Here is a 27,997-nt window from a genome sequence, read left to right as displayed (position 1 = left end):
CAAAATACATTTTTTGAAATTTTTTTTTGCTTTGTCCCAATAGTGTGGAGTATCGTTGGATAGGTCTTTAAAACGAATAAGGGTCTTCAAAAACCATTTTTTGATATAGTAAATATTCTCGGAAATAATCGATGTGAAAGAAAAAAAAATGTGTGTCCCCCTCTCTAACTTTTGAACAATGGGTCCAAAAAATATGAAAAAAAAAGCGTGAAACAAAAGCTTAATAAATATGTACTTTCAATGAAAACTATAGCGAACATGATCGGTCCAGTCGGTTTTGCGTTATTGCAAAAAATCTTCTTTTCTTAGTAAACCCTTATGCTTGTAATGTACTTACATGATACTTGCCTACTATTAGCCCCCATTTGGCCTATTTTGACAGAATGGAAACTACGAAACCCTACACAGAGCATGGCCCGACATGGTCTTGGCCGACTATTCTTTAAATGTCCCGGTCTGAGTCCCCACACTTATGGCAACCCTACTGTAGCGGTAATTAACAGCGTAATGATGAAGCGCGCGCGACTCGTCGCTTGCTAGCCGGCCGGCGCCCCTCCCCGCGCGTCCCGCGCCCCGTGCGCGGCCGCGCCGCGTTCGCAGACTCGATCCGGTGTTAGATACTCAGCACAATTGCATGTATTGGTAAGATAATCTCCGAAAGGTCAGGCCGAAGGCACAGACCTTAAATAATTAACATTATGTGTAGTGGGTGGTTTGAAAATGTGATGTCTACCCCAAATTTTTTCATACACTATTCGTCGGGTAGTTGTACACATTTTCTGTTATGACTTTTTGCTGGGACATCAGCCGCGATCACGACCAGTGAAACCTGTGACGAAACGTCGGTAAACAAAGGTAATAAAATAAATTTGCGATAGACCCGTCTACAGTGTTGGGCATTCAAGAATAAAATCATTATTTGAATAAGAATTCGTAGGAATAAAATCATCTCGATTTTATTCCCGTCAAAAATATTCAAATAATTTTGGTCGGGAATAATTCGTATGAGAAAAAATTGAATGAGAATAACTTATTCTTAATCAAATAAATATAATCATGATTTTTAATCGAAATAATATTCCACGAATAAAAATGTAGTCCGGGTACCGTATAGGTACTAATTACGTATAGTTAGGTAGATGTAATAGTAGTTAGTCTCTTGTCTAATTTATACCTATTTTATGGATTAAAATCTTACAAATTGACTGTCGCATAACGCATAGTTTCAGTAACCGTATTATTTTTAATTTACTAACCAAATCATTAGGTTCAATTTAGCTGGTCTAAGCGCTTTGTCTCTATCACTCTTACATATTAGTGCGATAGAGAGACGGAGGTAGCGTTCCGTTGACGTAGCGCAAACGATTGGCATATTGGCTACGAACCCAAGGTGCCTAGCCAAGATGACAATTTTTGTTTTTATTTTAATAACCAAATCATTAGGTAAATTTAGCTGTTCTGGGAGCCTAGCCAACATGCCAATCGCTTGCGCTCCAACAACAAAGCGCTTATTTATTAGTGCGATAGAGAGACAGAGAGAGCGCTTCGTTGTCGGAGCGCAAACGATTGACATAATGGCTAGGCCCCCAGAACAGCTAAATTGTAACCAAAGATTTGGTTATTAAATTAAAAACAAAAATTGTCATCTTGGCTAGGCACATTGGGAGCGTAATATCCAACATGCCAAACGTTTGCGCTACGACAACGAAACGCTATCTTTGTCTCTCTATCGCACTATTTAATATGTAAGAGTGATAGAAACAGAAAGTGCTTCGTTGTTGAAGCGCAAGCGATTGGCATATTGGCTAGGCCCCCTGAACAGCTAAATTGTATCCAAAGATTTGGTTATCAAATTAAAAACTAAAATTGACATATTGGCTAGGCACCTTGGGTGCGTAGCCAATATGCTAATTGTTTGCGCTACGAGAACGAAACGGTATCTGTCTCTATATCGCACTAATATGTAAGAGTGATACGGACAGAAAGTGCTGCGTTGTCGGAGCACAAGCGATTGGCATCTTGGCTAGGCCCCCAGAACAGCTAAATTTACTCGAATGATTTGGTTATTAAATTAAAAACAAAAATTGTCATCTAGGCTAGGCACCTTGGGTGCGTAGCCAATATGCCAATCGTTTGCGCTACGACAACGAAACGCTATCTCCGTCTCTCTATCGCACTAATATGTAAGAGTGATAGAGACAGAAAGCGCTAAAAACAGCTGAAATGTCCTAATGATTTGGTTATTAAATTAAAAACAAAAATTGGCATCTTGGCTAGGCACATTGGGAGCGTAGCCAACATGCCAAACGTTCGCGCTACGATAACGAAACGCTATCTTTGTCTCTCTATCGCACTAATATGTAAGAGTGATAGAGAAAGAAAGCGCTAAAAACAGCTAAATTGTCCTAATGATTTAATTATTAAATTAAAAACAAAAATTGGCATCTTGGCTAGGCACATTGGGAGCGTAGCCAACATGCCAAACGTTCGCGCTACGACAACGAAACGCTATCTTTGTCTCTCTATCGCACTAATATGTAAGAGTGATAGAGAAAAAAAGCGCTTCGTTGTTGGAGCCCAAGCGATTGGCATATTGGCTAGGCCCCCAGAACAGCTTAATTTACCTAATGATTTGATTATAAGAATAAAAACAAAAATTGGCATCTTGGCTAGGCACATTGAGAGCGTAGCCAACATGCCAAACGTTTGCGCTACGACAACGAAACGCTATCTGTCTCTCTATCGCACTAATATGTAAGAGTGATAGAGAGAGACTATGCGCAACTCTACGGAGGGTCAACGTTTGGTATGTTGGCTAAGCACCCTGATCGGATGATAGAACTAGATAGTGTATAGCGGAAATCTTCAATGTGTACTATACCTAAACTATAGTAACAAATATCAAATCAATCCGACTTTTAAATAGAAGGGTGAAAATCAACTAACAAAATATAACCGATTGTACTACAAAAATTAACTTAATTCTAAATAACATTTTAATTGAATAAAACCTTAGTTAGAATAGGCCCACTTCTAGAATAATTATTCTGCTTTTTAATCCGCATTTAAAATAAGAGTCACATGATTTATTCACCTTAATTTTATTCTAAAATAACTAGTGCAAGAATAATTCTAATTCAAATCGATTTGAATAAGAATAACATTTCTGTTTTTATTCTTATTCTTATTCAAGTTAATTTTTGCCCAACTCTGCCCGTCTATAATAAATGTGAGTAAATACAATAGGTACTATTTATTACTTTTTTTTACGATATACCATTGAAATTTGGTTTTAAATCGATTTGTTATACCGTTTCCATTGTGATATTTAACTCCCCATTCCATAAGTAACGATAGTTTTACCTAAATGTTTAATGGTAATGGTAGGTGCCTAGGTGGTGGTGAAAGCACCCTATGAAAATTATAGTTAGTCGTGTTTTGAAAGAAAATCATGTATTTTACTTTCCTCGTATTCGAAATGAAAAGTAAAGTGTTTAACTTGGGTGAAAGGCATCATTTCAGCCTCGGACTATTACCTCGGCAGAAATGAATGCCTTTCATCCCTTGGTTAACAATCTGCTATTGTCACCTAAACGTTGCGCTTTAAAAAGTGTATTGTTTCAGTTGTTTGATAAACATACAGTTACTAAGTTAGGTTGGGAATACAAACGAACTACTTATTGTGTTGAGTTCCCAATTTTATTGATCATTCGGTCAAATGAAATAATGCGAACAATTGCGATTTGGTTTAATTGGTTTGGCTTTTGGTTTAATTAGTTGCGAAATGACATTCGGAAAAATATTTTTAGGTCAATTGCTCCGACGTATATGACAAATAATAAGTATACATACACACATGGAATGTTTCAGACGACTACATTCACAAGGAGCATAAATTTGAGGCGACAACTGGAAAACCGACGACGACTACGGAAAAACTATATAAGCTCCAAAAGAAGACGAAGCCGAAACCGTGGTATCAACCGTGTAAGTTCGACAGCTTTAAGACTGGGTCAACCGTTCTGTGGCGCCTTCATTAGGGGAATTGTCTTTTATAAACCAATTAATTTCTGTATGGCGAACCCTACACGCAAGATCTATATTGTGATCCGTCAATATAAAGTATCGGATTACGATATTTATTGACGTGTAGGGTAGTGTATTGACGGATCACAATATTTTATTGGATTTCTGGAAATCCTTGTGATCTGATCCTAGATCCTGGATCGTGATATTTATCACTCGGCTTAGAATTCAATTTATTAGTATTCTTCCAAAAACTCTTAAATTCCCTCACCTTATGGTTTTGTGCCAGTATATCCATTTTAATTTGAGTTTGATTATTTTGGCACCATTTTAGTGCGGACTTAAAGAGCCTTCTGGTAATACACATGTTGTCATATAAAGGACCCGAACGCGGCTTATTAAACATACACCATTGTCGAAAAGCAGACCGAGCCTCCCCGTGAGAGCGCTTAACATGCTTATTTCATCCAACTATACGTTTAAAAGTTGCCCTACTACTAACCTTAATTAATCGCCATAATTATCACTTGAATATAGTCATGTTTTATTATTTTCATAAAACTCATGGACAAGGTACCCACTAGTTCAGTTTAAATTCTCAAATTTTAGTAACCCTATAAATAAAGCATTAATGAGCATATGAGCAGGTAATGCAAGTACCTACTTAATAAAAAATTGACAAAGAAAGTACTATGTCAACACAAAAAAGTTACAATTATAAACTGGAAATTGTACATAATATGTTGGCGTATCTCTTACATTGAATTCTCTAGCATTCGTATAAATATCCACTAGTTGTGGGCGTAACGAACAATTGGGTCTCAAAAATCTACTGCAAATAGGCGTAACTGACAAAAAATTAGCACAGATTTAAAAAAAGCCCGTTGCAAAAGGGCGTATCGTACAAAAATTTAGGAGTTACGCCAAAATGTCTCATAACATTTTTTTGAATTGGCAGATACGGCAAAAGGCGTTGGAAAATTGTGTTCAAGCATTGATTTTTCATAGGGCTTAACGGAAATTTTTTTCAAGTTATCGAGACGTTAAATATACCATTCGATAGAGAAAAAAAAACTGAGTATAACTGCATTCATAACTCATTTTCGCCATTTTGTCCCTTACGCCCTTTGAGCCTATGGTAGTCGATATCGCTCGATACTAACTAACATGCGAGATTTGTCAATATTGTATGCAATTGTCATTTGATTTCGAATAAAACGTCATCTCATAGAATAGGGCTCAAATCAAATATTGTTTTAGAGATGTTCGAAATTTGAATGCATTCAAATCGATTTTGATATAGTAGTAATGAAGCTATTACAACATTTTCACAGATAAGAAGTTTGCTGTAACAAAACACTTTATCGTAATGTGGGCCATTATTTACGGATTTTGAAGGCATCATAGAGAGTTTATGATATGTATGTAGATAAAATCATTTATAAACAATTACGATAAGACCTTTCAAATCGTTTCATGAAACGTGTTCATAATACAGTATTAGAAAGAATACTAAATACAAGGGGCTAATAATAGCAATTTACAATATCAAGTAGAACATAGTATACTTTGGGTAAATGCGTCCTTAATTTGTAGACGCATTTATCCAAACCTAAGTTCCAGGTATTGTTAACATTTTTAGGTGATTAAAAAACGAATATAAAGAAAGAAAGAGGTTTTATTTAAGTGTGGGCAAAAGTGTCTCTGGTAAAAAAAACTGGATAGTGTATTACCTACTTATTGCGAAGCTTGTAAAGCAAGAAGCAAGTTCGGTTCCGTAAAAAAGCTAGCATTAGAAAATTTTGTATGGTCGAAGGACTGAAATTTTAACATCGCGAGCTTTTATACTGACGATACAGGTAAAACTTTTCTACTGATAAAACCACGTACCTATCTAGTAAAAAGGTTGTTGACCACTGACATTGGGGCCGTTTCTCAAAAAATTGGCACCGCCACCTGTCAATATGTTTATGTTCGAACTTTTTTCACTATGTATAATTTTTATAATATATATAAAATATTGACATTTATTTAGAGAGGCTTTTTACGAGGGGCCTAATACTTTGAAATAGATTTAATGAATATTGATTACGAAAACATATAATTATTGTAACTACGTTTAACCAATAACCTGCCGTGTCCCACCAACGCGAGGTAACTGATGTTCTGAGCTATGAAAACCACACTAATTATTAACTTAAGACGAAACAGGAGCTGAGTTTTAAATATTTTAGGTAAATATACCCGTCTCGCTAACGGAAGCGGCACCTAAAAGTAGTGCGATAAGGACAAGGCGAAAAATCCTGCGTAAAAATCTCAAAAAATAGAGGTTTCGTACTCCTCTGTTTCCTCCTCCAAAACTTAACCAATCGTAACCAAATTTGGAAATCTAAATGATTATGAAATTATCTGTGTCGGACCGTTTTGCTTTTTTGGCTAATTGATATCAGTTTTGAATGCCACGCATCTCATTGCGGCATAGTCAAATTTTTGAAGGGCTCTAGCGCCTTAAAAAACAAAAATATCAAAAAAGCAAAACGGTCCGACACAGATATTGACAATATTAATCTGTGTTGAAAAAATCATTGCTCTAGCTTCAAGAACCACGGAGGAAAACGAGGAGTACGTTTCTATGGAGAAATGACCACTCCCGTTGGCTCTTAATTGAACGTCATGTCATTACCGTATTTTATTTACTTACCTTAACTTTTAAAGTACTACTATCGCATAATGATATTATACTTATATTTTAAGTTATTCGGCTTAGAAGTTTGTCCAACGCAATTCATAACGTTCACTTGTCGCGTCACGTTCACGACGATTGTATAACCCCCACCACACCTCTCCCGTCTCACTCTGCACGAGCCGAAGCCGTCAGTCATCGGCTATCACCTGGTAGGACGAAGACGGTTTAGTCTATAGGTAGGCAGATTAAACAAAAGTCGGTTCCTTCACGATTTTCGTCGACATCGACATCTCTTCTAAATACCTAAAACTGGTATGGATGTATTCCTCGTGGTCTCTAGAATACGAATTGACCGGTTTTAGTTTATGGAGGGGGGACGGGACGAAAAAAAAAGGGGGGGGGGGGAGATGGCAGCCGACAATCATTGATATTAGCTCACATCTTGAGGCCTATCATATGGGACCGATCGGTTCGTGTGAGGTGTCGTTTGAAAGAGTATTAAACGTGCTATTATTGTTTCCTAATAACAGTAGTCATAACTGTAGTCGTTTACAAAATATTTTAAAATATATGATTTACTGTGCATGGATGGCATAAGTACTGACAAAACATGCGTCTGACTCAATAAATTATAACTTTACCACAATTAATGTCATTACAAAATATACGAGACATTTCATTAGCTTTCCAAAACATAAGTTTTATTGGTGTATGATAGTATTTAACTACTAGCAAAAAGCAGAGCTTTGTAAGGGCTCGCGGAGTTTCTCTACCTAAACCAAGGCTTGTTTCATGTTCGATCGAGTGGGTACGTAATAAGTCCATTAGGAACGCAACTATAAGTGAGAGCAAGAAAGAAATATACTAAACGGACCGCGGTTGCTGTCCGGTACGCCTGTCTGTTACAGCTTTTACTTTGTCCATTAAAAACGTGTCCAGACGACACAATCAAATTGACAATATCATACACACGTAGAGATGGGTCGCGGGTATTTACCCAATTTACCCACCCAGGTAAATACCCGGTAAATACCCATCTACCCGGTATTTACCCGTATCTACCCAAATGGACGGGTAGATTCATTTCTTGTTGCACATGTCGATTTGTGTTAAAGTGGAGATATAAACTGAGTTAATGGCTGTAATTATTGTGTGTCATTTAAAATGAAATGGTTTAGTTGCAGTTGCAGTTGTAACTAAGGAATTTTTAGTACAATTTTGATAAATATTAAAAAAAGGCCGTCATAAGAGTATTTTTTTTAGACTTGAGTAAATTATCGTACTTATACGTTGATAATACACATTCCAACTTCGGTCGGCGGGGGGTTGTGTTGGGGGGAGGGGGGCAAAAGTGAACTTTTTCATATTTCTTGGAATCTGTCATTCATATAGAAAAGTGTTGTATGTACAAACTATAGTAGACATAATTTTCTACAAAAAAGGTTATATACATTTTTGTCCTAAATCTAACTGTGTTTGACTTATAAGCTTCACAAGTTGGGATAAGGCACAATTTTTTTTTATTATCATTCATAAGTATTCTTTATTTTCATCTTTCTAATGTATATTAAAAGCATTTTAAAACATTTCCGGAAGCCAGGGAATGATTTTACACGATTTTCATAGTTGGACTGATATGTTAAAATCGAACTTCACCTCATAGCAACCTTTTCGTAATTAGTTTGAACATACATTTTATGTAACATTATAAAAAAATACTTAAATTAATCTTATTTATACTCACATACCATAAAACACATCAAATTTAGAAGAAAAACGAAAATACCCGCGTATATACCCGCGGGTAGGTAAATATCGGGTATTTACCGGGTAAATACCCGCTCTCGGGTATTTACCCGGGTAGTTACCCATCTCTATACACACGTAATATACAATTTCATACTTTTATTCACGCTTTTATTACATCCTACACGGTCGCCCAGTACTTTTTGTAAGGAAGGAACTGGCTTTCCTACATAATGTCGGGTCAGCGAGCCACTTGAATTTAATTTTTGCGTCCACTCCACACAAATGAGCGAAAAAGTATCCCGACTGGTTACCTACTGGCGGTAATCACGCTGCTCCGCACATAAACACACACACACACACACACACACACACACACACACACACACACACACACACACACACACACACACACACACACACACACACACACACACACACACAAACAAACACACACACACACAGTTCCACTAGGTACAGCCAGGGTTCAGCATCAGCTCTATCTTGGGTACTGCTCTTCTAAGTGCTAATTAAGACGTGTCAGATGACCAAAACAGCGTGTGCCTATGTTGCAACAAACCTAAGTTCCACTACGTACTGCCAGGGTTCAGCATCAGCTCTATCTTGGGTACTGCTCTCCCAAGTGCTCATCATGACGAGTCGGATGTCCAACACAGCGTGTGTCTATGTTGCATCAAACCTGAGTTCCACTAGGTACCGCCAAGGTTCAGCATTAGCTCTAACTTGGGTACTACTCTTCCAAGTGCTCAGAAAGACGTGTCGATTGACTAAGACAGCGTGTGCCTGTGTTGCACCAAACCTGAGTTCCACTAGGTACAACCAAGGTTCAGCATCAGCTCTATCTTGGATACTACTTTCCTAAGTACTCATCAAGACTGGCATGACCAAAACAGCGTGTGCTGTTGTATAAAATCCGAGCTCCACTAGGTACTGTCAGGGTTCAGCATCAGCTATCTTGGGTACTGGTCTACCCAGTGATCACATGACGAGTCGGATGTCCGAAACAGCGTCTGCCTATATATGTTGCACCAAACCCGAGCTCCACTAGGTACTGCCAGGTTTCAGCATCAGCTCTATCTTGGGTACTATTCTCCTAAGTGCTCATCAAGATGAGTCGGATGACCAATGTGCCTTTGTTGCACCAAACCTGAGTTCCACTAGGAACTGCCAGGGTTCTGGGTCATTTTGTTGAACTGCACACCGACGTTGCAATTGGCGTGCAGTCGGCGTGCAGTTCCCATACAAGTTGCAGTCGTATATCGGCCCTAAGTCACTGAACTGAAGTTTGTATTATATGATCTTTATTTATAATTTTAACAGTTCCAAGCAATAGTAACACTAAAGGCGCCATTCATTAATTAGGTACGTAAGACAATTTTTGCCAGTTTATGACCCCCTCCCACCCCTATGTAAGAAATAATAAGAATATGCTGACCTCTTCCCCCTCCCGTCCCCTATATTACCATATATTACGTAAGAATCTAAAGGAAAAAATGAGTAGGTACACGTTTGGTTTGTGTTAGTGTTTATTTTTCAAAAAAATATTTTTATTAATGTTTATTTGTACGTACGTTTGTACAGGGCAAAGGTACTTGAGCTCGTTTAAGCTAACTCTGCTCCGTGTTCGATAGCATAGAGTGTGGAAGTATTATTATTATTTTAAACGTCATAATTTCATAGAAATTAAAAAAAATCGCATATTTATTATGATCTTACTTACGTAAGATCTATGAAAACCCCCTCCCTCTCCCTAGTAAGAAAAAATGGAAAAAATAAGATATGTTCGATCCGATTGATTGTTCTAGTAAGTATTCACAGAAACTTAATTACTAAATTGGGAATCAAACCAAGCGAAGCCAGGTAGGTCTGAATCCAAAATTTTAACACATTATTGAAATTGAAAACACTACATAGGCATCGTTGTCTGAGTATTACCCACAACATAAGCCTTCTTGAGCTTTTCTGGGGCTTAGTCAATTTGTATAACAATGTCCAATATTTATTTATTTATTTATTTACTACTAACGCCATCGGTTAGAGCAGTTAGAGCAATAAATAATTGACATTAGCACGAATGTTAATTCATTATTTTGCCAACAGATGGCGCTAGTAGTAATACAAAGTGTTATTACATTATTATTTTTTTTAATTCATAAAATAATATTTTAATGTTTGATAACACATCTAGACATGAATTTAAATTACTATGTTAAATCTCAAACCTAACAGCTAAAACAAAATCGCATTTTGCTCACTGTTTTTAAGAAGCAAAGTACCCTTGTTCGAGCTGCTGAGGTGAAAAAGTATTTATTCATTTTTATTTGTCAAACCAACTGAAACTTACATTCCGGAGACTTAGTTTAGTAGCATAGACGAGACGCTCTATTTTTTTTTGATTTTGACTTGTTTGGTTCTAAATAAAACTATTTTATTGAACTAAAATGTTCATATTATTTTGTTTTTGTGTTTTTGAAATTTGAGGAAAGTGGTCTTAGAACCTACCCAATTTTTTTGAGTATGCATACTTCCTTGACTTATTTGGTCAAGATTTTTTTCAAGCGTTTCCTGGGTAACCAAATTTTTTTGTGACTACACACCCTAAGGGTCCAGGGTAATTTACTTATATTGGATATAATTCACGGACTTAGACATGAAAAAGAAAACCAAGTTTTTTCTTTTTTCACTTAGTGTAAGCCCGCTGGCTACACATTGGGATTTGACTTGAGTGTGAGCTACAAGTTAGCCTCCACTATTATTCATATAATTTGTAGATATAAATTAGCAACTAGTTACTACATTACATTAAGGTACTAGTAATTTAATTTTGTAGTCATAGGCATGTAGGTACATATTAGGGCATGCTATATTAAAACATAATTATTCGTATAGCATCATGTATAATTGTATATGACCATTGGTAATATACTAAATAGTAAGAATTTATAAATATAGTTGAAAATACTTAATATTTCAATTGGATTTAAATACTTCAGTGAACCTTAGAAAAGGGAGTTAGCTTATTATTATGTATGTTGAATAGTGGCTAGACCAGTCAATTTAGGATTACTTGAGTAGGAATAAAAAAATTTAGTTAGGTTGCAGAAACCACAGTGTAGTGGCCACACACTGTGATTTCTAATAGAGTTAAAATTTCGATATAAAACTTACAGTCCCAGAGATGGACATAGGTAAATTAAATCTAAATAATAGCATGCTCAATAAATAAGAGTCTAAGCTTAATGTCAAACTGATATGTATATCTGCATGCATAATTAATGTCCTAATGGACTTGTTGATTTGGTATCCGCTTCATTTATTTTTGCCCGGTTACCCCGGCTGCCTCGGTTAAGCTGACTTAACCTCTTTGCCGAGAGAGGGGATATTGTAGCGATGCTACATAATTTCCTAATACAACGACGTTACTTCAGTTTTTAAATCGTCTACCTGCTTACTTTATGCAGATGATAAAAAAATATTGAAAGTAGTTAAAAATAAAGATGACTGTATTGCATTACAGGCTGATTTAACACGATTGTATAGTTATTGTCAAAAAAATTACCTACATTTAAACACAAAAAAATGTAATATTATAACTTTTACCAGAAAACGAGAGGTTATAGAATTCAATTACCATTTAAATAATGAAATAATACGTAGAGTCTCTAATGTTAAGGATTTAGGCATACATTTAGACAGCAAATTATTATTCAGCAACCATATAGAGAACATAACAAATCGGGCATACAGGCTACTCGGCTTTGTTTTAAGAACCACTAAAGAGTTCAAAGAGGCTGATACTTTACGGATGTTGTTTAACTCTTTAGTCAGGCCAGTTCTCGAATACGGATCCACTGTTTGGAATCCTAGCTACAAATGTTACATCAACTGCATTGAGGCAATCCAGAAAAAACTAAGTAAACATTTAAAATATAAAGCCTACAAATCTAATCAACCGCCAAACGTCGGAAATTTGGTTTCGCTCGAAGGTCGGCGCACATTAAAGGATCAAACTTTTTTATATAAAATTTTGACAAATCATATTGACTCCCCTTATTTAATAAATAAAATTAATTTTAGAACTCCTCGTTTGAACACACGACATCACAAACTCTTTCACATCCCCTTTACGCGAAAAAAATACAAAGCGAATTCCTTCATTGATAAAGCGTGCAAGTGTAATAATAATCTTTTCTCACACATTGATATGTTTAACATTCCGTTAGTTAAGTTTAAGCATGAGGTTCTTAGTACTTTGAATACTTAATGTTTAGAATATTTTAACTTTTAACTGATTTTTTTTTACTGATTAACAATGCCGACAAATGTTTGTTTGCTCTGTGGATATTCTAGTTGTTATTCCGTTGTTTATTTTTTGTATACGTGTTCGTAGTTAGTGGCAACTTCACTGGTTCATGTATTGAATAATATTAATATCTGTAAGTATTATTGTACCGTTTGTGCCCAAATAAACATTAAACATTAAACATTTTACTAGCGTGGGTTTGTATATATGTCCATTGATTTGTCACGTCCTACAGCCTAAACGGCTCTACGGTTTTTGATATGTGAGGTGTGGTTGAATTCGTCAGATTTGTGATAGTGACACAAGCTATATACATTTTGAAAATGACGCCCGCAATTGGAGGGGGGGGGGGGGGGGATTCTTACTGCAGCAATATGGGTAACAAATGAAAGCTAGTCAAAAGACCACTACAAAAATATATCTCAACGGTCGGGTTTTTTTGTTTGTTTTAATAATACTAGTTGTAGTTTAATGTAACAGAAAATTATGCTTTTTTAAACTTGATCATGGTATAATAATATACTCCGCCTGGTACTCCATTCCGAGATTCGCGTATGACCTAACTGACACGCGCCTACGTCATCATGCTGTTTACAGGTTCTCAAACTTTGAAATGTGGGAGAATTTTAACCAACGGTGAAAATTATTTTAACGGCATTAATTTTAAGTTATTTATGTAGAAACATAGTAAAATAAAACAAATCTAATGTATTAAATTAAACTTTATTTATCTATACAAGACAAACGTTTAAAAAACTAATTCACAGTTACACATTAATTACCAAGCTTACGACGTGAAAAGTTTGGAAAACACTGCGACTGCTGACACTGAGCGAGAAGGAAATAACAATTAACACGCGTTCGACAAGGATGACGGTCAGGGCATGAAGTTATCTAGATCCGAATTGTCAAATGTCCACAGCGCTATCCTGTGTTGCCAGTAGTATAAACAGAATTACCCGAAAGTCTGAAATTTCTTTCGTGAATCGGAAGATATTGCTAACGAGTAATTAAAAATGACGTGTTATTGTAAAATTTAAGCTAAAATACATATAAATGAAAATTATAAAATTATAAAGAAATATTTTAACTTATTAACCATAGGTATAATGTACCCATGTAACATGTTATGTTGAAATAAAGTGGCAATGTTATTGTGACGTAATCGCGTGTCACTCTGGGAATGGAAGACCATGTTTTATTAGACCATGAACTTGATGTACTTTTCTTATTTTTTGATATATGTATCTGGTTAATTATTTTTTATTATTATATAGAGGATATTCACAGTCACGTGGTATGTATTTTGGACTAATCAATTCAGCCATTTACAATTTATAGCAGTTCGAAGTCAACTGTGGATTGTGAAAATTTTGAACGTTTTCTAATAATTTGTTAGACCAAGTATTGAAACTGTTACAGTACGTTATATATTTGTGATTTACTCACAAAGCCCTTTCATTTGGTACCCCACATGGTATGTTTAAACAAAAATAAAAAAAAAAGTTTGTACTGCCGACTTTATGACGTCACAGCAACTATCCCCACCACTTTCGCGCTTGTCATGTCATATATTTGGGTTCAGGGCATTACACTGAATAGAATGCATCGATACCAAATTCACCCATATCCGCGACGACATGAGCGAAAATCTATTTCTAGCAGACTTTTCTTTCGTTGGCCGGGCCACTAAGTAATTGTAGGTTTAGCTTGTATAATATGTACTGAGGTATTAATTTACGCTCGCCTGCGACTACATGATCTTAGATCTATAATAGCGACTGATAACTTCTCTGTTCGACTGTAAGTCATACAAGAGAGTTACGTAGCGATTGCGATACAAAATGGTAGAAGACGTTATCATTATCACCTGTTTAGAACCTTAAGTGCATATTGCAGGTTTATACTCATATAGATGTTAAGGTTGTACAATTCACTTTGAGCTATAAGCTATAACACTAGCTGCTTAACGTGCACTATAGCGTCCAAAACAGGTAGATACTGTAGATATTAAACCTTTAGATGAATCTCTTAAACACTTTTATGTCACCAGAGCCAGTAAAGTAAGACTAAATATGTAGCTATTCTAGAGCCAGGCTATGTCTTTAGGTAATAAAACAGGTGCTAAGTGTCGCCTATTTGTTTGTTGGGATTTATATGACGGTGCGCAGTGACCCATGCTCAACAAAATTCATTATTACTTGGTTATATAATATTATACACCAATAAAACTTATGTTTTTAAAAAGCTAATGAAATGTCTCGTATATTTTGTAAAATATTAATTGCGGTAGAGTTATAATTTATTGAGTTAGAACCATGTTTTAGCAGTACGTCCATGCACGGTAAAAAACCATATGTTTTCAATTATTTTGTAAATGACTAAAGTTATGACTACGGTTATTAGAAACCATTTATAGTACGTATAATATTATTTCAAATGGGACCCTTAACAAATGGATCACTAAAATAGAACCCGAGAAATAATGAAAAGTTGACGTCGGTCGCCCGCCATTTACGTGACGGCGCGTAGTGGCCCATGCTGACAAAATTCGTCATTACTTGGTTATATAATATCATACACCAATAAAACTTATATTTTTGGAAAGCTAATGAAATGTCCCGTATATTTAGTAATACCTTTTTTGGGGTAAAGTTATAATTAATTGAGTTAGACGCATAATTTTAACAGTACTTATGCCATCTATGCACGGTAATAAATCATATATTTTAAAATAGTTTGTAAACAACTACTGTTATGAATACGGTTATTGGGAAACAATAATAGCACGTTTAATACTCTTTCAATACACGAACCGATCGGTCCCATAGGACTCAAGATGTGAACAAATATCAATGATGGTCGGCCGCCATCTTTACACCCCTTTTTTTCGACCCGTCCCCCCCTCCAGAAACTAAAACCGGTCAATTCGTATTCTAGAGATCACGAGGAACACATCCATACCAGTTTTAGGTATTTAGAAGAGATGTCGACGACTTATCTCAAAACAGGCCGGTTTCCTCCAGTCTAGTTATTATGCTCCGCAAATAAAACACGAACGAAAATGTATCGCAAATTGGAGTTTGTAATGGGTAAGTACTCTTTATTCTGTCCTCGATGTTTTGTTAATTGTGTAACCTATCGCAGATATGTAACGTATTACACAATTGTTTAGTTTTATGTGCATAAGTATGGAGTTCATCAAGCAAATACATATCGTGTATTCGCGACATAACTGCCATTTTCCCCATCACCTGCATATCATCCACCTGGTTAAAACAGCCAGGTGGATGAGATTTTGCGGCAGGTTACCGTCACTTATACTAGAACTAATACTCGTAACAGTCGTAACTATATAGGGTGTAATCGTTAAGTGTAGCCAGGCGATAATTCCGTAAATATAAAAGATATCAGAAAACTTCAAATTGATATCGAAAGTGCGTTACCCAATGAGTAATTTTACATTAATAACTTTTTTTAAATAAAAGCAAAAATATTCCTAACATTAACTTCAAACCCTCCCTTACATTTAGTACGACGACTCATCCCTCAAAGAACGTCGGTGTCGTAAGAGATAAAACTGCTTGAGATTCATTCATCGGATAGTTATGAGGCCGACAACCCCTTTCACGCCGAGGTATGTATAGTGTATTTCTTAAACATGGAATGAAATAATAATAAAAATTGATGATCATGATTGTTTCATGTCCTAATGTGATATGTTATTCAGTGCATAGGGTTCATAAGTGCATAGGGTGTTTTATATTAACTAGGGATTTCTTACAGAGGAACGAACATTTTATTATTTTTGCGTTATGGCGCATGGTTTAGGAGATCTCCCTATACATTTTTTCTCGCTTTTTTTCTTCATTTTGCTTGGTTTTTTTTAAATGTTATTAAGGGGTTTCCTAAAGGGGAACGAAAATTTGATTATTTTTGCGCTACGACGTACGGTTTAGGAGATACAGATAAATTTATTTTAGTTATTTTTTTCTTTTTTGTGTTGTTTTTTTAATATTAATTAGGGGTTTCATACAGAGGAACGAATATTTTATTATTTTTGCGCTACGATGCACGGTTTAGGAGATACAGCCCTATAAATAATTTTCTTGCTTTTTTTTCTTTTTTTGTGTCTTTTAAATATTACTTACGGGTTTTTTGAAGGAGAACGAAACTTTGATTATTTTTTTCGCTTCGACGTACGGTTTAGGAGATACAGCATTATAAAGTTCTTTTGTATTTTTTTTCTTCTTTGTGTTTTTTTTTTAATATTAATTAGAGGTTTCCTACAGAGGAACGAACATTTTATTCTTGTTGTGCTACGACGCACGGTTTAGGAGATACAACCCTATAAACATTTTTCTTTATTTTTAATTTTTTTTTAATTTTTCTTGTTTCTTAAAATATTCTTTGGGAGTTTTGAAAGGGGAACAATAATTTGATTATTTTTGCGCTACGACGCACGGTAAACCGTGCGAGATACAGGCCTATAAAGATTTAAAAAAAAGAAATCGTACCATAAACCATAAAGCAAATACTGCCTATAGTTTTTGTTTTAAAGCGGTGCGATAGTGTGTTACCACTTTAATGGCTGAATGCCACGATGGTGTGTCACAAATATCTGTGAAATGGAAATTAAAAAAAAAATACTTCCCGGCCTAGGCCTTCAATTTTCTATGAAATTCCTTTACAGTTCTCTGGAGTTGCTCCGCCCGAAACGTGATACTTCGAAGCCTGATATAACGCCCGGAGCGACGACATTTCATTGCATGTTTTAGAAAATATTTTTACACTAATGTCGTAAGTAGATATATTACAAAAAGTGACTAAGCCTCCAGTGGCGGAGGCTGGATTCGAACCGGCGACTTCAAGACTTCAACTAGGTATATGGGAACTACGTTTATATACTTTACTAGACGGGCCCGCAGCTCCGCTCGCGTAAATGAAATAAAGAGTTTGTCTTAAGTTTAGTTAAATACCAACATTATTATGTATTCAACCCTGCCAGGGTTTATAACTGTGATAGGGATTTCTTATTTGTAGTCGTTATTTGGATAACTTAATTCGCAAATATCTCATTGCAAAAAGGCAAGATGGTATTTTTTCATCTACGTAGGTATTTATTTAAAACTTGTTTCAACAGAAAAATATTATTCATTTTTATAAGCCTTGTTGCAAAAAACATTTATTAGATTAATTTCCGCCTTTATGGATGACCACCGCCCATAAATCTCCTTTTCATACAAACGTAGGTAGTCCCCATTTCCCTTTCTGGATATTAACATTAGGTACTTACTACGGCTACGGTGACGCAACGACCCAAAGTGAGTCCTGGCCTCCAACGCCAGATCACGCCATGTTTCTCGGACTTGCAATAGCTCTCGCCAAGGTTGAGGTCTTGAGCAACTACGTCGTTTCAGCGGTACCTAGGACGTCCACTCGGGCGTCTCCCATTTTGTTGTCCCAAGTAGGCTCTCTTCACGGCACGGTCCTCTCCCATTATCTCTAAGTGTCCGGGCCACTGAAGCTGCCGCTTTGGTCTCTCAATATTTCGCGACTATATCGTAACACATCCTAATTTCTATGGCAACAAAGTTATATTACGATATTTGCCTGACTGCTGACTGTACATTTGCTTATTTTCATCAGGTCGCTCAAAAATATCTGAACATGCACTTTATTTACCTACATTATAACTTACTATCCACTTTCTATTTCTGGCCCATCTCGGCAGCCCGTTCACCGGACATGGCAATGTTTGCCGAAGCCGTGAAAGTCAATCTGAACAATATAACTCAAAAAGAAATTTAAAACAACAAAATACAAATTATAAATAATATGATAATATTAATTTGATTGATAAGTCGTATATGCCATAAGTCACTCGTATGGGCTATAGACTAAGGTTGAGGTTGACAGCACTTTTTATTTTACTTCGTGTAAAAAAACGCCGAAATAACTGTAGACCAACATGACAAACATAATTTAGGTTACATTAACTTACGAATAATTTGGTCTAGTCTGTAGTACCACCGAAATGAAAACAACCGAGAGTTGCCGAGAGATGGCCGATCGTCGTAAAATAAAGATTGTTATGATAATTTCTTTTGCTTATTGTAAATTAAATTCGCATCGAAAGCGATAGCTTTTATGCTCTAGTTCTATTCTCATATTTAGATAATATTTAATTTTTTAGATAATAATTGGAACAGTTTCTTCTTATCATACGTGCATCGTATTCGAGAAACATGTCAAAAACTTTTTTAGAAATTTGTAAGGCGCCATCTCGCTTCTTCCCTCGTTTTTTATCCCGTTCTTGTTTTTCAATTTTATATACTTTATATAGAGAAGCCATCGTCCCCTTTCCTCTAAAATAGTAATGAAAAAACCGGCATGAACATGTTGAGCCATGCATGGTTATGTATTAACACTTCAACCGCCTAAACTCTTCATTTATTCCATTATTTATAGAAGGCATTGGAAATGATGTGATAGACAGGTGAATGACGCTCATTTCAGGTGAATGATGACAAGAAACCAGGTTAGCGGCAACGAAACAGGTTAGCGACACCTCTCGATAATCCGTCAATATTTTCATTGGAATTTGTACTTATTTCTCGATAACCTGCTTCTACTATCGATGCTTGGGTACAAAGTATCCTTCACCTGTCATTCCCTAAATTTCGAACGCCTATATCTTTAAACTAATCGAAGGAATTGATTCCCTTCCACAATTTATAATAATTTAAGTTGCATTTTAACGATCTCAATAAAAAAAAGAGAAAATGACTAATTTTTGAAAAACATAAATTCTAACCTGGCGGTGCCATTTTTTTGAGAAACGACCTTACATAGACGCAATTACCTCAACATTATTGACGCATTTTGCCAAATTATATAAATATCCTCCAAGAATTTGAAATGGATTTACACATAAAACAGAAATAATTATTATTAATACAAATTGTGCAAATGTGCATGTCTCAGTTAATTAATATTGAGCACATTTATTACCTACTAAATATCCAAAGAAAAACAAGGAATTAAACAGATTTTGTTGACTTGCCTCATACACCGTGTAGGTCTGGGGTGAATCTAATTCGCAAAATAGCCAACTATTTGAACACGATTCGGTGAAACACCCTCTACGAGTATGTTACATGTTGTCCTCCAAGTAGTTCTGGCCTTTCTCTCTAGATGGAGGGAGCTGTAGTAGGTAATGTTGTTTAAAAATAACTCGAATAGACGCAATAACTCCATAGTGGCAATTACCCCGGTTGACCTTAACTTACATTAGTTTGATTTGGCTGTTTCAGCTGTATTAGAGACGATAGGCAACGCACTCTGGACTGGAGTAAAAGATACTGTTAGTTGGCTGGTAAGTAAAAAATTACATAACAATCTGTTTATTTCAAAAAATAGTAATAGTAATGCTATTACAATTTCTTAAACCTAGTTACAATCATTATTATTTAAGATTGTATGAACTAGGTAGTGCGGGGGACTTATAACCTAGTCTTAAGTTCTAATCATATTTATGTATTAATACATGTTTATGTGTACCTATATGTATTTTTTTAGGGCGGTATTTTATCGGCGGCCTTCTCGTGGCTGTGGGGGTAAAACAACGAGGCGTAAACTACAAGACTCGAGTCGCGACTTCTGAGTCTAGAAGCCTCGAACCTTAAAGCCCGGACCATATATGCCTCAACTTAATAAGTTCGCGTTGCTGCTTACGAGCACAGAAACCTCGAGTCTTTAAGCCTCAAGCTTTAAAGCCTCCTAAGCTTTGAAGGTTTAACTCTATAAGGTTTGTAGCGTTTAAGTCTTAAAACCTTTTAACAAATTAGATTAATCTATGCCATATTTGATAGTTATACAGGGTGCCCGTGAGGAACCCGAGAGATTTTAACAGCATAATTCTGAGGTCGTTAGAAGTAAAAATACCGGCCAAGTGCAAATCGGACTCGCCCACTGAGGGTTCCGTACTTTTTAGTAGGTATTTGTTGTTGTAGCGGCAACAGAAATACCATCCTCTGTGAAAATTTCAGCTATTAAAATATTAAATTTAAATTTATTTCGGTTCATGAGATACAGCCTGGTGACGTGACGGACGGACGAACAGCGGAGTCTTAGTAATAGAGTCACGTTTTTACCCTTTGGGTACGGAACCCTAAAAACAGAATAAAATAAAGATTTAAGTAGGGCTCCCTACAACAAACGTGATTTTTGACCGAAGTTAAGCAACGTCGGGCGGGGTCAGTACTTGGATGGGTGACCGTTTTTATAGATAATGGTACGGAACCCTTCGTTTGCCAGTCCGACTCGCACTTGGCCGGTTTTTTAAATTTAATTGTGACCGTAACCGATACGTCCTTACCAAAGAGTTTGTATGTTCAAAAACTATATTTTTATTTTGCCATTAGATTTGAATTTATTACGTACCTATAAAAAGTATTATTACAAGATATAAAGTAAATATTTATTAGTTATTATATAAATAAAACGTCATATAATACGTAATTTCGCTTAAATATTATTATTTGGTTGAATGGAATTATCATCGCCACGTTGGCTGCTGTTTACAGAAAAAAATAAAAATTAAAAGGTAAAACCGGCGCCCGCCATTTTCACTTAAAATTTTGTTGTGTCAAAATAATTAACTTAAATTGCAACTGTAAGAGTGTTTTGTTTTGTATGAATTGAGTTAATGTGATTAATTTGGGCAATGTAAATCAACACTGAAAGTAGTTTATAGTGCTGAATAATGTACGATATCATTCAAGTTAAAGGCATAACTCGTAACTGCTAGTAACTGTAAGTGTAATATTGTACATAACCAATATTTGTTTTATTGTGATTTTTTTGCAAATGTATTAAAAAACGTCGTTCAATGTACGTGTGGAAGTGTTATTATTTACTTTTCCTGTGACATCTCGGGACTTGTAAATAATAACACACTTTCCACACTTGTATTGAAATGTACTATATCATACGAAGGTTCAAAGAATGCTTACATTGAATGTATCGCTCACATTGTAAACAAGAGACGTGAAATAATATCTGTACCTATTGTATTACATTACTGATTACACACTAAAATAATACATTGTTGTTTTATTACTTTTATTTATAATGAACATGGTGGTCTAAAACTTTGAGAACATGAACAGTGATTACCTACAACATGTTAGGTATTACACTTACTTATCCTATCACACTTATTGATACATTTGATTCGTTTAAGCTGTGTTCTAATGTATGGGGAAGACAAACAAATTATAGCCAGCCTTTTATGAATATAGTATGATACCTTTGGGTATGGTGCTTTACCCACGCTAGCGTCCCCTTCCCTCCCCCTGCCGCAACCCCCACTTTTTGCATGAAATATGTCCCGGTTGACGGTTTTTATTATATTTTGAGAAAAGTATTAGAATTAGGAGTAAAGTGTTAAGGTAAGAAATAATCCTTAATAAATTCTAAACAAAAAAGGTTATATGCATCTTTTTGGTAAGACTTACCACCCATATAACTAATTCCAGTCGCAGAATCACAAAGTGGTAACTAAATGTCAGATGTGTCGTAACAGAGTCCACACAATGTGTCTAGAATTGTTTCGAAACAAAGTGTCGTCGCCGTGTCTACACTTTTCCGTAACAAGGTGTCGACACATTTGTGTGCACTTTGCGTGCGGTTTGCGACTAAATCTGACAGCAAATTTGTGACAGCAAATGTCAATATAAAATACCTCTTGAAAACCAAGGTTTGTTAAACTACTATTAGTGTCTCGTGTGCTCGTAATTCTAGTAAGTCATCATGGGCAATGCAAATGATAATAATCGACCGAAACCATATAAACACCCAACACCCGTCAACCTTTTACAGAAAAGTTTTTAAAGAAATGCAATAAGCTACTTAGGTCAGGCAACGAATGCTCCAAAAGTTGTAGAGGGAAATGCTCGGAACACAATTTTTGACTCCGTAACTCGGTTTGACAAGTTAGGAGGTGAACATATCAAAAGTCCCCGGCCGTAGCCCTTGAGCGGGGGGGAGAGAGGGGGCTTTGAAGGTCCCATTTTCCGGTTTTTCGATTATATCTCGGAAACTATGCATCTCAGCGACATGGCCACTTATACAAAATGAAAGTTAATTTAATTTGTTACAAGTTTATTCAGTCAATTTTTTCGATATGTTGAATAGTTTTTGAGATATCCGCTCTTGAAAGTTTATTTAGGGCTCTCAATTTTATCTTGATATATCTATATCAGTGAAGGTGCTAGGCCGTGTTTGGTATCGTTTTCGTATAAATCTGGGGTGCTGAATCCATTTAAGGTATCACATTGACACCATTCCACAAAATAAAAAAAAATCTTTTTAGGGTTCCGTACCTCAAAAGGAAAAAACGGAACCCTTATAGGATCCGTCTGAATACACAAAATAGTTCTTTACCTATAGATGACAGGAAAACCTATTAGAAATGTGCAGGCAAGCGCGAGTCGGACTTAATGTACGGAACCCTTAATACGCGAGTCCGACTCGCACTTGGCCGGTTTTTTTGAAACTCCTCTTGACGCTTAGCCGCTGAACCGATTTCGTTGAAATTTGGTATAGAAATAGTTTGCGTCCCGGAACAGGACATAGGATAGATCTTATAACTAAAATCATCTTTTGAAGGTGTGAAAAGTGGCGTGGAAATTTGTACGGGAAATCAATAACCGCTGAACCGATTTATATGAAATTTGGGATGGTCTACATCTTTGATTTAGTTAAAAATGATAAAAAAACATGACTTCAAACCTAAACTTAAACAGTATTAACTTCAAGAAGTCAATTCTGAATTCCCCCCTACACCTCATTTCACACCTTTAAAGGATGATTTTTGAGATAACTTATTATGTCCTGTCTCGGGACTCAAAATATATGTGTACCAAATTTAAATTAAAACTGTTCAGCAGTTTAAGCGTGAAGAGGAGTTTAAAAGAAAGTATTTTAATAAGTTTATATGTTGTAAAAACATCACGGCAGACATCTTAGATTCTAAAACGGTCATAATTTTCGAATTCTCCACTCCCTAATACCTATAAATCGAGATCCATGACGACTTTTATGACAAAGTGTACGGTAGACATCTTGGTTTCCAAAATGGTCATCATTTTCGAATTCTGCACACCCTAAAACCTATACATCGCTCCGAACTGTGAACTCGCGGTTCGCCAAACAGATCAATTGAATGCAGTGCTACTTAGTCTGAGATGGGCATTTCGTAATTGATTCCTGATTCCACGATTACTTGAAATTACTTTGTAATCTGTTTACCGATTCCTAGATTACTTTGTAATCTAACAATACCGAATTACCAAGTACAATTCCATTTGAGGAATCAGGAATCAATTTTTCGAATACTACAATTACTAGTAATAGAAATCAATGTCGATTCTTCATTAGGTACAGGAATATATATTACTTGATTCCTTTCAGATTACATTTCGTACTACTACATAAGTACTATCAAAAGTACATTTCGATAGTAGATATAGATGTTGTTGACTTAGGGTCGGTTGCACCAAACTGTTCGTATCGTTAAAGAGTTCGCTAAATTTTTATGTATGGAAAGTTTCATAGTAAAGTGCCGGGGCGCGCCGGCTGACGTTGATCAGTCTGTCAAATGTGGTTGGTGCAACTGGCCCTTACTAGGATGCATCTACCGATACCTTATTTGAAACAGGTGTGCAGATTTCGAAATTGATGACCATGACCAATAAAACGACATCCATGACGACTTTTAACATAGTGCATGGCGGCCATCTTGGATTCCAAAATAGTTATTATTTTCGAAATCTGCGCTCCCTAAAACCTATAAAACGACATCCATGACGACTTTTATGACATAGTGCATGGCCGCCATCTTGGAATCCAAAATAGTCATCATTTTCGAAATCTGTGCCCCCTAAAACCTATAAAACGATATCCATGACGACTTTTATGACATAGTGCATTGCCACCATTTTGAAATTGAAAATGTTATCATTTTCGAAATCTGCGCCGCCCAAAACCTATAAAACGACATCCATGACGACTTTTATGACATAGTGCATGGCCGCCATTTTAGATTCCAAAATGGTAATCATTTTCGAAATCTGCGCCCCCTGAAACCTATAAAACGACATCCATGACGACTTTTATGACATTGTGCATGGCCGCCATCTTGGAATCCAAAATAGTCATCATTTTCGAAATCTGCACCCCCCAAAACCTATAAAACGACACCCATGACGACTTTTATGACATAGTGCATGGCCGCCATTTTGGATTCCAAAATGGTCATCATTTTCGAAAGCGGGGCCCCCTAAAACCTATAAAACGACATCCATGACGACTTTTATGACATAGTGCATGGCCGCCATCTTGGAATCCAAAATGGTCATCATTTTCGAAATCTGCGCCCCCTAAAACCTATAAAACGACACTCACGACGACTTTTATGTCATAATGCATGGCCGCCATTTTGGAATCCAAAATGGTCATCATTTTCTAAATCTGCGCCCCCCAAAACCTATAAAACGACACCCATGACGACTTTTATGACATAGTGCATGGCCGCCATTTTGGATTTCAAAATGGTCATCATTTTCTAAATCGGGGCCCCCTAAAACCTATAAAACGACATCCATGACGACTTTTATGACATAGTGCATGGCCGCCATCTTGGAATCCAAAATGATCATCATTTTCGAAATCTGCGCCCCCTAAAACCTATAAAACGACACCCATGACGACTTTTATGGTATAGTGCATGGCCGCCATTTTGGATTCCAAAATGGTCATCATTTTCAAAATTGGGGCCCCCTATAACGTATAAAACGACATCCATGACCACTTTTATGTCACAGTGCATGGCCGCCATTTCGGATTCCAAAATAGTCATTATTTTCGAAATCGGCACTCCCTAAAACCTATATATCGACACCCATCTCGACTTTTATGACAGTGATTTTGCTACCATCTGCATGCAAGACATTTCTATTATTTTTACGTACAAAAATGGCCCCCTGTCAACTTTCAATCGAGACTTAATCGATAATTTATTCGATTAATATTCAGATTAATTCAATTTCAATCTATGTTAGGTCGACTAAACTAATCGCGATTAAAATTTGAGAATTAACTTTTTTTATTCCATTAATTAGTCGAATAAACAGTTAATCGATGAATGCCCATCTCTGACCACGGCATTTTTACACTTTGAGAATATCTGAAAACCAATCAACACAAGGAGCCATTTTGCAAATCCAGTAACATACCAGTAACTTTGTTATTACTTTTGACAGCGCGTGTCATGTGTCAACACAGAGTCGACACAAAGTCGAAACATTGCAACTACTTTGTGACTGCAATATTTCTCAGCCTTAAACCATATTTATTCATCATAATTAACAAGTTTCGTAGTATGTAAAGCGTTATTTCTGTTATTTAAGTATAGTATACGCATCGAAGTACTAAAAATGCTTCAAATAATATAGTTATGAACACAGGCACTGAGAAGTAAACAATTTCATTTCCGGCTAAACTAAAACAATGTGGTGGCGCGTTGATTATATTACACTTAGTTTATCAAATCACTCGAGCAGTTTAATTCCCCATAATAATTTAAGTCCTATTGTAATATAAATGCAAACAATATATAATTACAAACTGAAATAAATGTCATATACTAAGAAAAAGTGACCAAGGTGAATACTTCATAGTATTGATTGGCAGCGCCATCTCTCTCGCTAGCTCGGTATCATCATGAGAATGATCCAGATAGAAGGTTTGAACCATACTGTTCTACCTTAGAGATGGCCAGGGGGCGCCACAAGCCTTCAGTAGGAAGTGCATATACTTGGAAAATTTGACTAATGTCGCTGTGGCCCGGTGGCCGAGTGGTTCAGGCACCTGCCGCGATAGCAGAGGACGCTGGTTCGATTCCAGCCTGGGGCACTGGAGGCCTTGGTCACTTTTTCTTAGTATATGACATTTATTTCAGTTTATAATTTATATAGTAGTGTTTCTACTTGATAAAAACAAATTAAAATATTTTCTGAAAAATAATTTAATTTGTTCAAATACTTCATAATATATAATTACGTCTTGTAATCCGTTTTAGAGATGGCGTATTAATGTCACTCATTTTTATTTAAGTATTTTTCCATCTGACAGTTTCCATTTGACAGGAACAAAATGAACGAATGATTTTGGCATAAAGTAGTCGCAAACCCGAAACAATGTGTGCACACGGCGACCACACTTTATGTCACTTTGTGTCATGTGTCGACCCTTCCCCATTTCTGGTAACTGTGTCGACACGGCGACGACTCTGCGACTGGAATTGTGACCGAAACAGACGGTGTCAACACCGCGTCGTAACGGCGACTGGAAATGGTTGTATGGGCATATTCATGTATTAACTTGTTGAAGTTCAATATAACATAGTACGTGATAGTACTGAAAGAAATCTTATACGGAGAATAAGCTTGCAAGGTTATTCTCCGTGTAGGATTTCTTTCAGTACTATTACGTACTATGTTATATTGAACTTCAACAAGTTTTTCAACGGTAAAATTTTGTCGAAGTTCATCCAGCCATAACATGAATACGGTGCGTCATATCAAAAAAATGAATATAACCTTTTTTGTTAAGAATTTAATAGGGATTATTTCTTTCATTGACATCTTTTTCCTATATTGTATACTTTCCCCAAAAACTGAAAAAAACTGTGAATACATATTTCCTGCAAAAGGGGGGGTTGCGGCAGGGGGAGGGAAGGGGACGCTAGCGTGCGTAAAGTACCATGCCCAAAGGCATCATACTACATTCATAAAAGGCTGGCTATAATTAGTTTTTTAAAAAACACAATTTGACCGATTCATATGGTAAATAACACAGCAAAATTACGAGAATAGATTTAGGCAAATTTTGTAAACGCCTGCGCCGGTTCAGGTACCTACCCAGACTTTAAACTCTCGCGTTTTGTACACATATTTAATTACACAAACGGGTCTACCGCGATATAATTTCATTGTTTTTACCTTTAATTCCGACGGTTCAGCTGAGTTGCACCAGCTGTGGTCACTGAAAGACTGACGTCCCAACAAATGTCAACGGAGATATTAATAAAACACCACTAAACTACCCGAAATTAGTTTATAAAAAATTTTCGGGGTAGACAAAGAAAT

At 36.2% G+C, this 27,997-nt stretch overlaps 2 long non-coding RNA genes across 2 annotated transcripts in view; both read left to right on the top strand.

Moving 5' to 3' along the window:
• Positions 1-27,997, top strand: part of LOC134804170 (uncharacterized) — a 442,923-nt gene that overhangs the window by 82,987 nt on the left and 331,939 nt on the right. The gene's annotated exons all lie outside the window — the stretch shown is intronic.
• On the top strand, positions 3,345-21,879 carry LOC134804598 (uncharacterized). Its single transcript, XR_010146152.1, has 3 exons — positions 3,345-3,987; positions 20,099-20,160; positions 20,364-21,879. It is a non-coding gene; the product is annotated as an uncharacterized LOC134804598 (long non-coding RNA).

This window comes from Cydia splendana, chromosome Z (assembly GCF_910591565.1).
Source record: "Cydia splendana chromosome Z, ilCydSple1.2, whole genome shotgun sequence".
Classification (NCBI taxonomy): domain Eukaryota; kingdom Metazoa; phylum Arthropoda; class Insecta; order Lepidoptera; family Tortricidae; genus Cydia; species Cydia splendana.
Note: the sequence above shows the minus strand (reverse complement) of the source record. Positions and strands in the feature narration are given on the sequence as shown.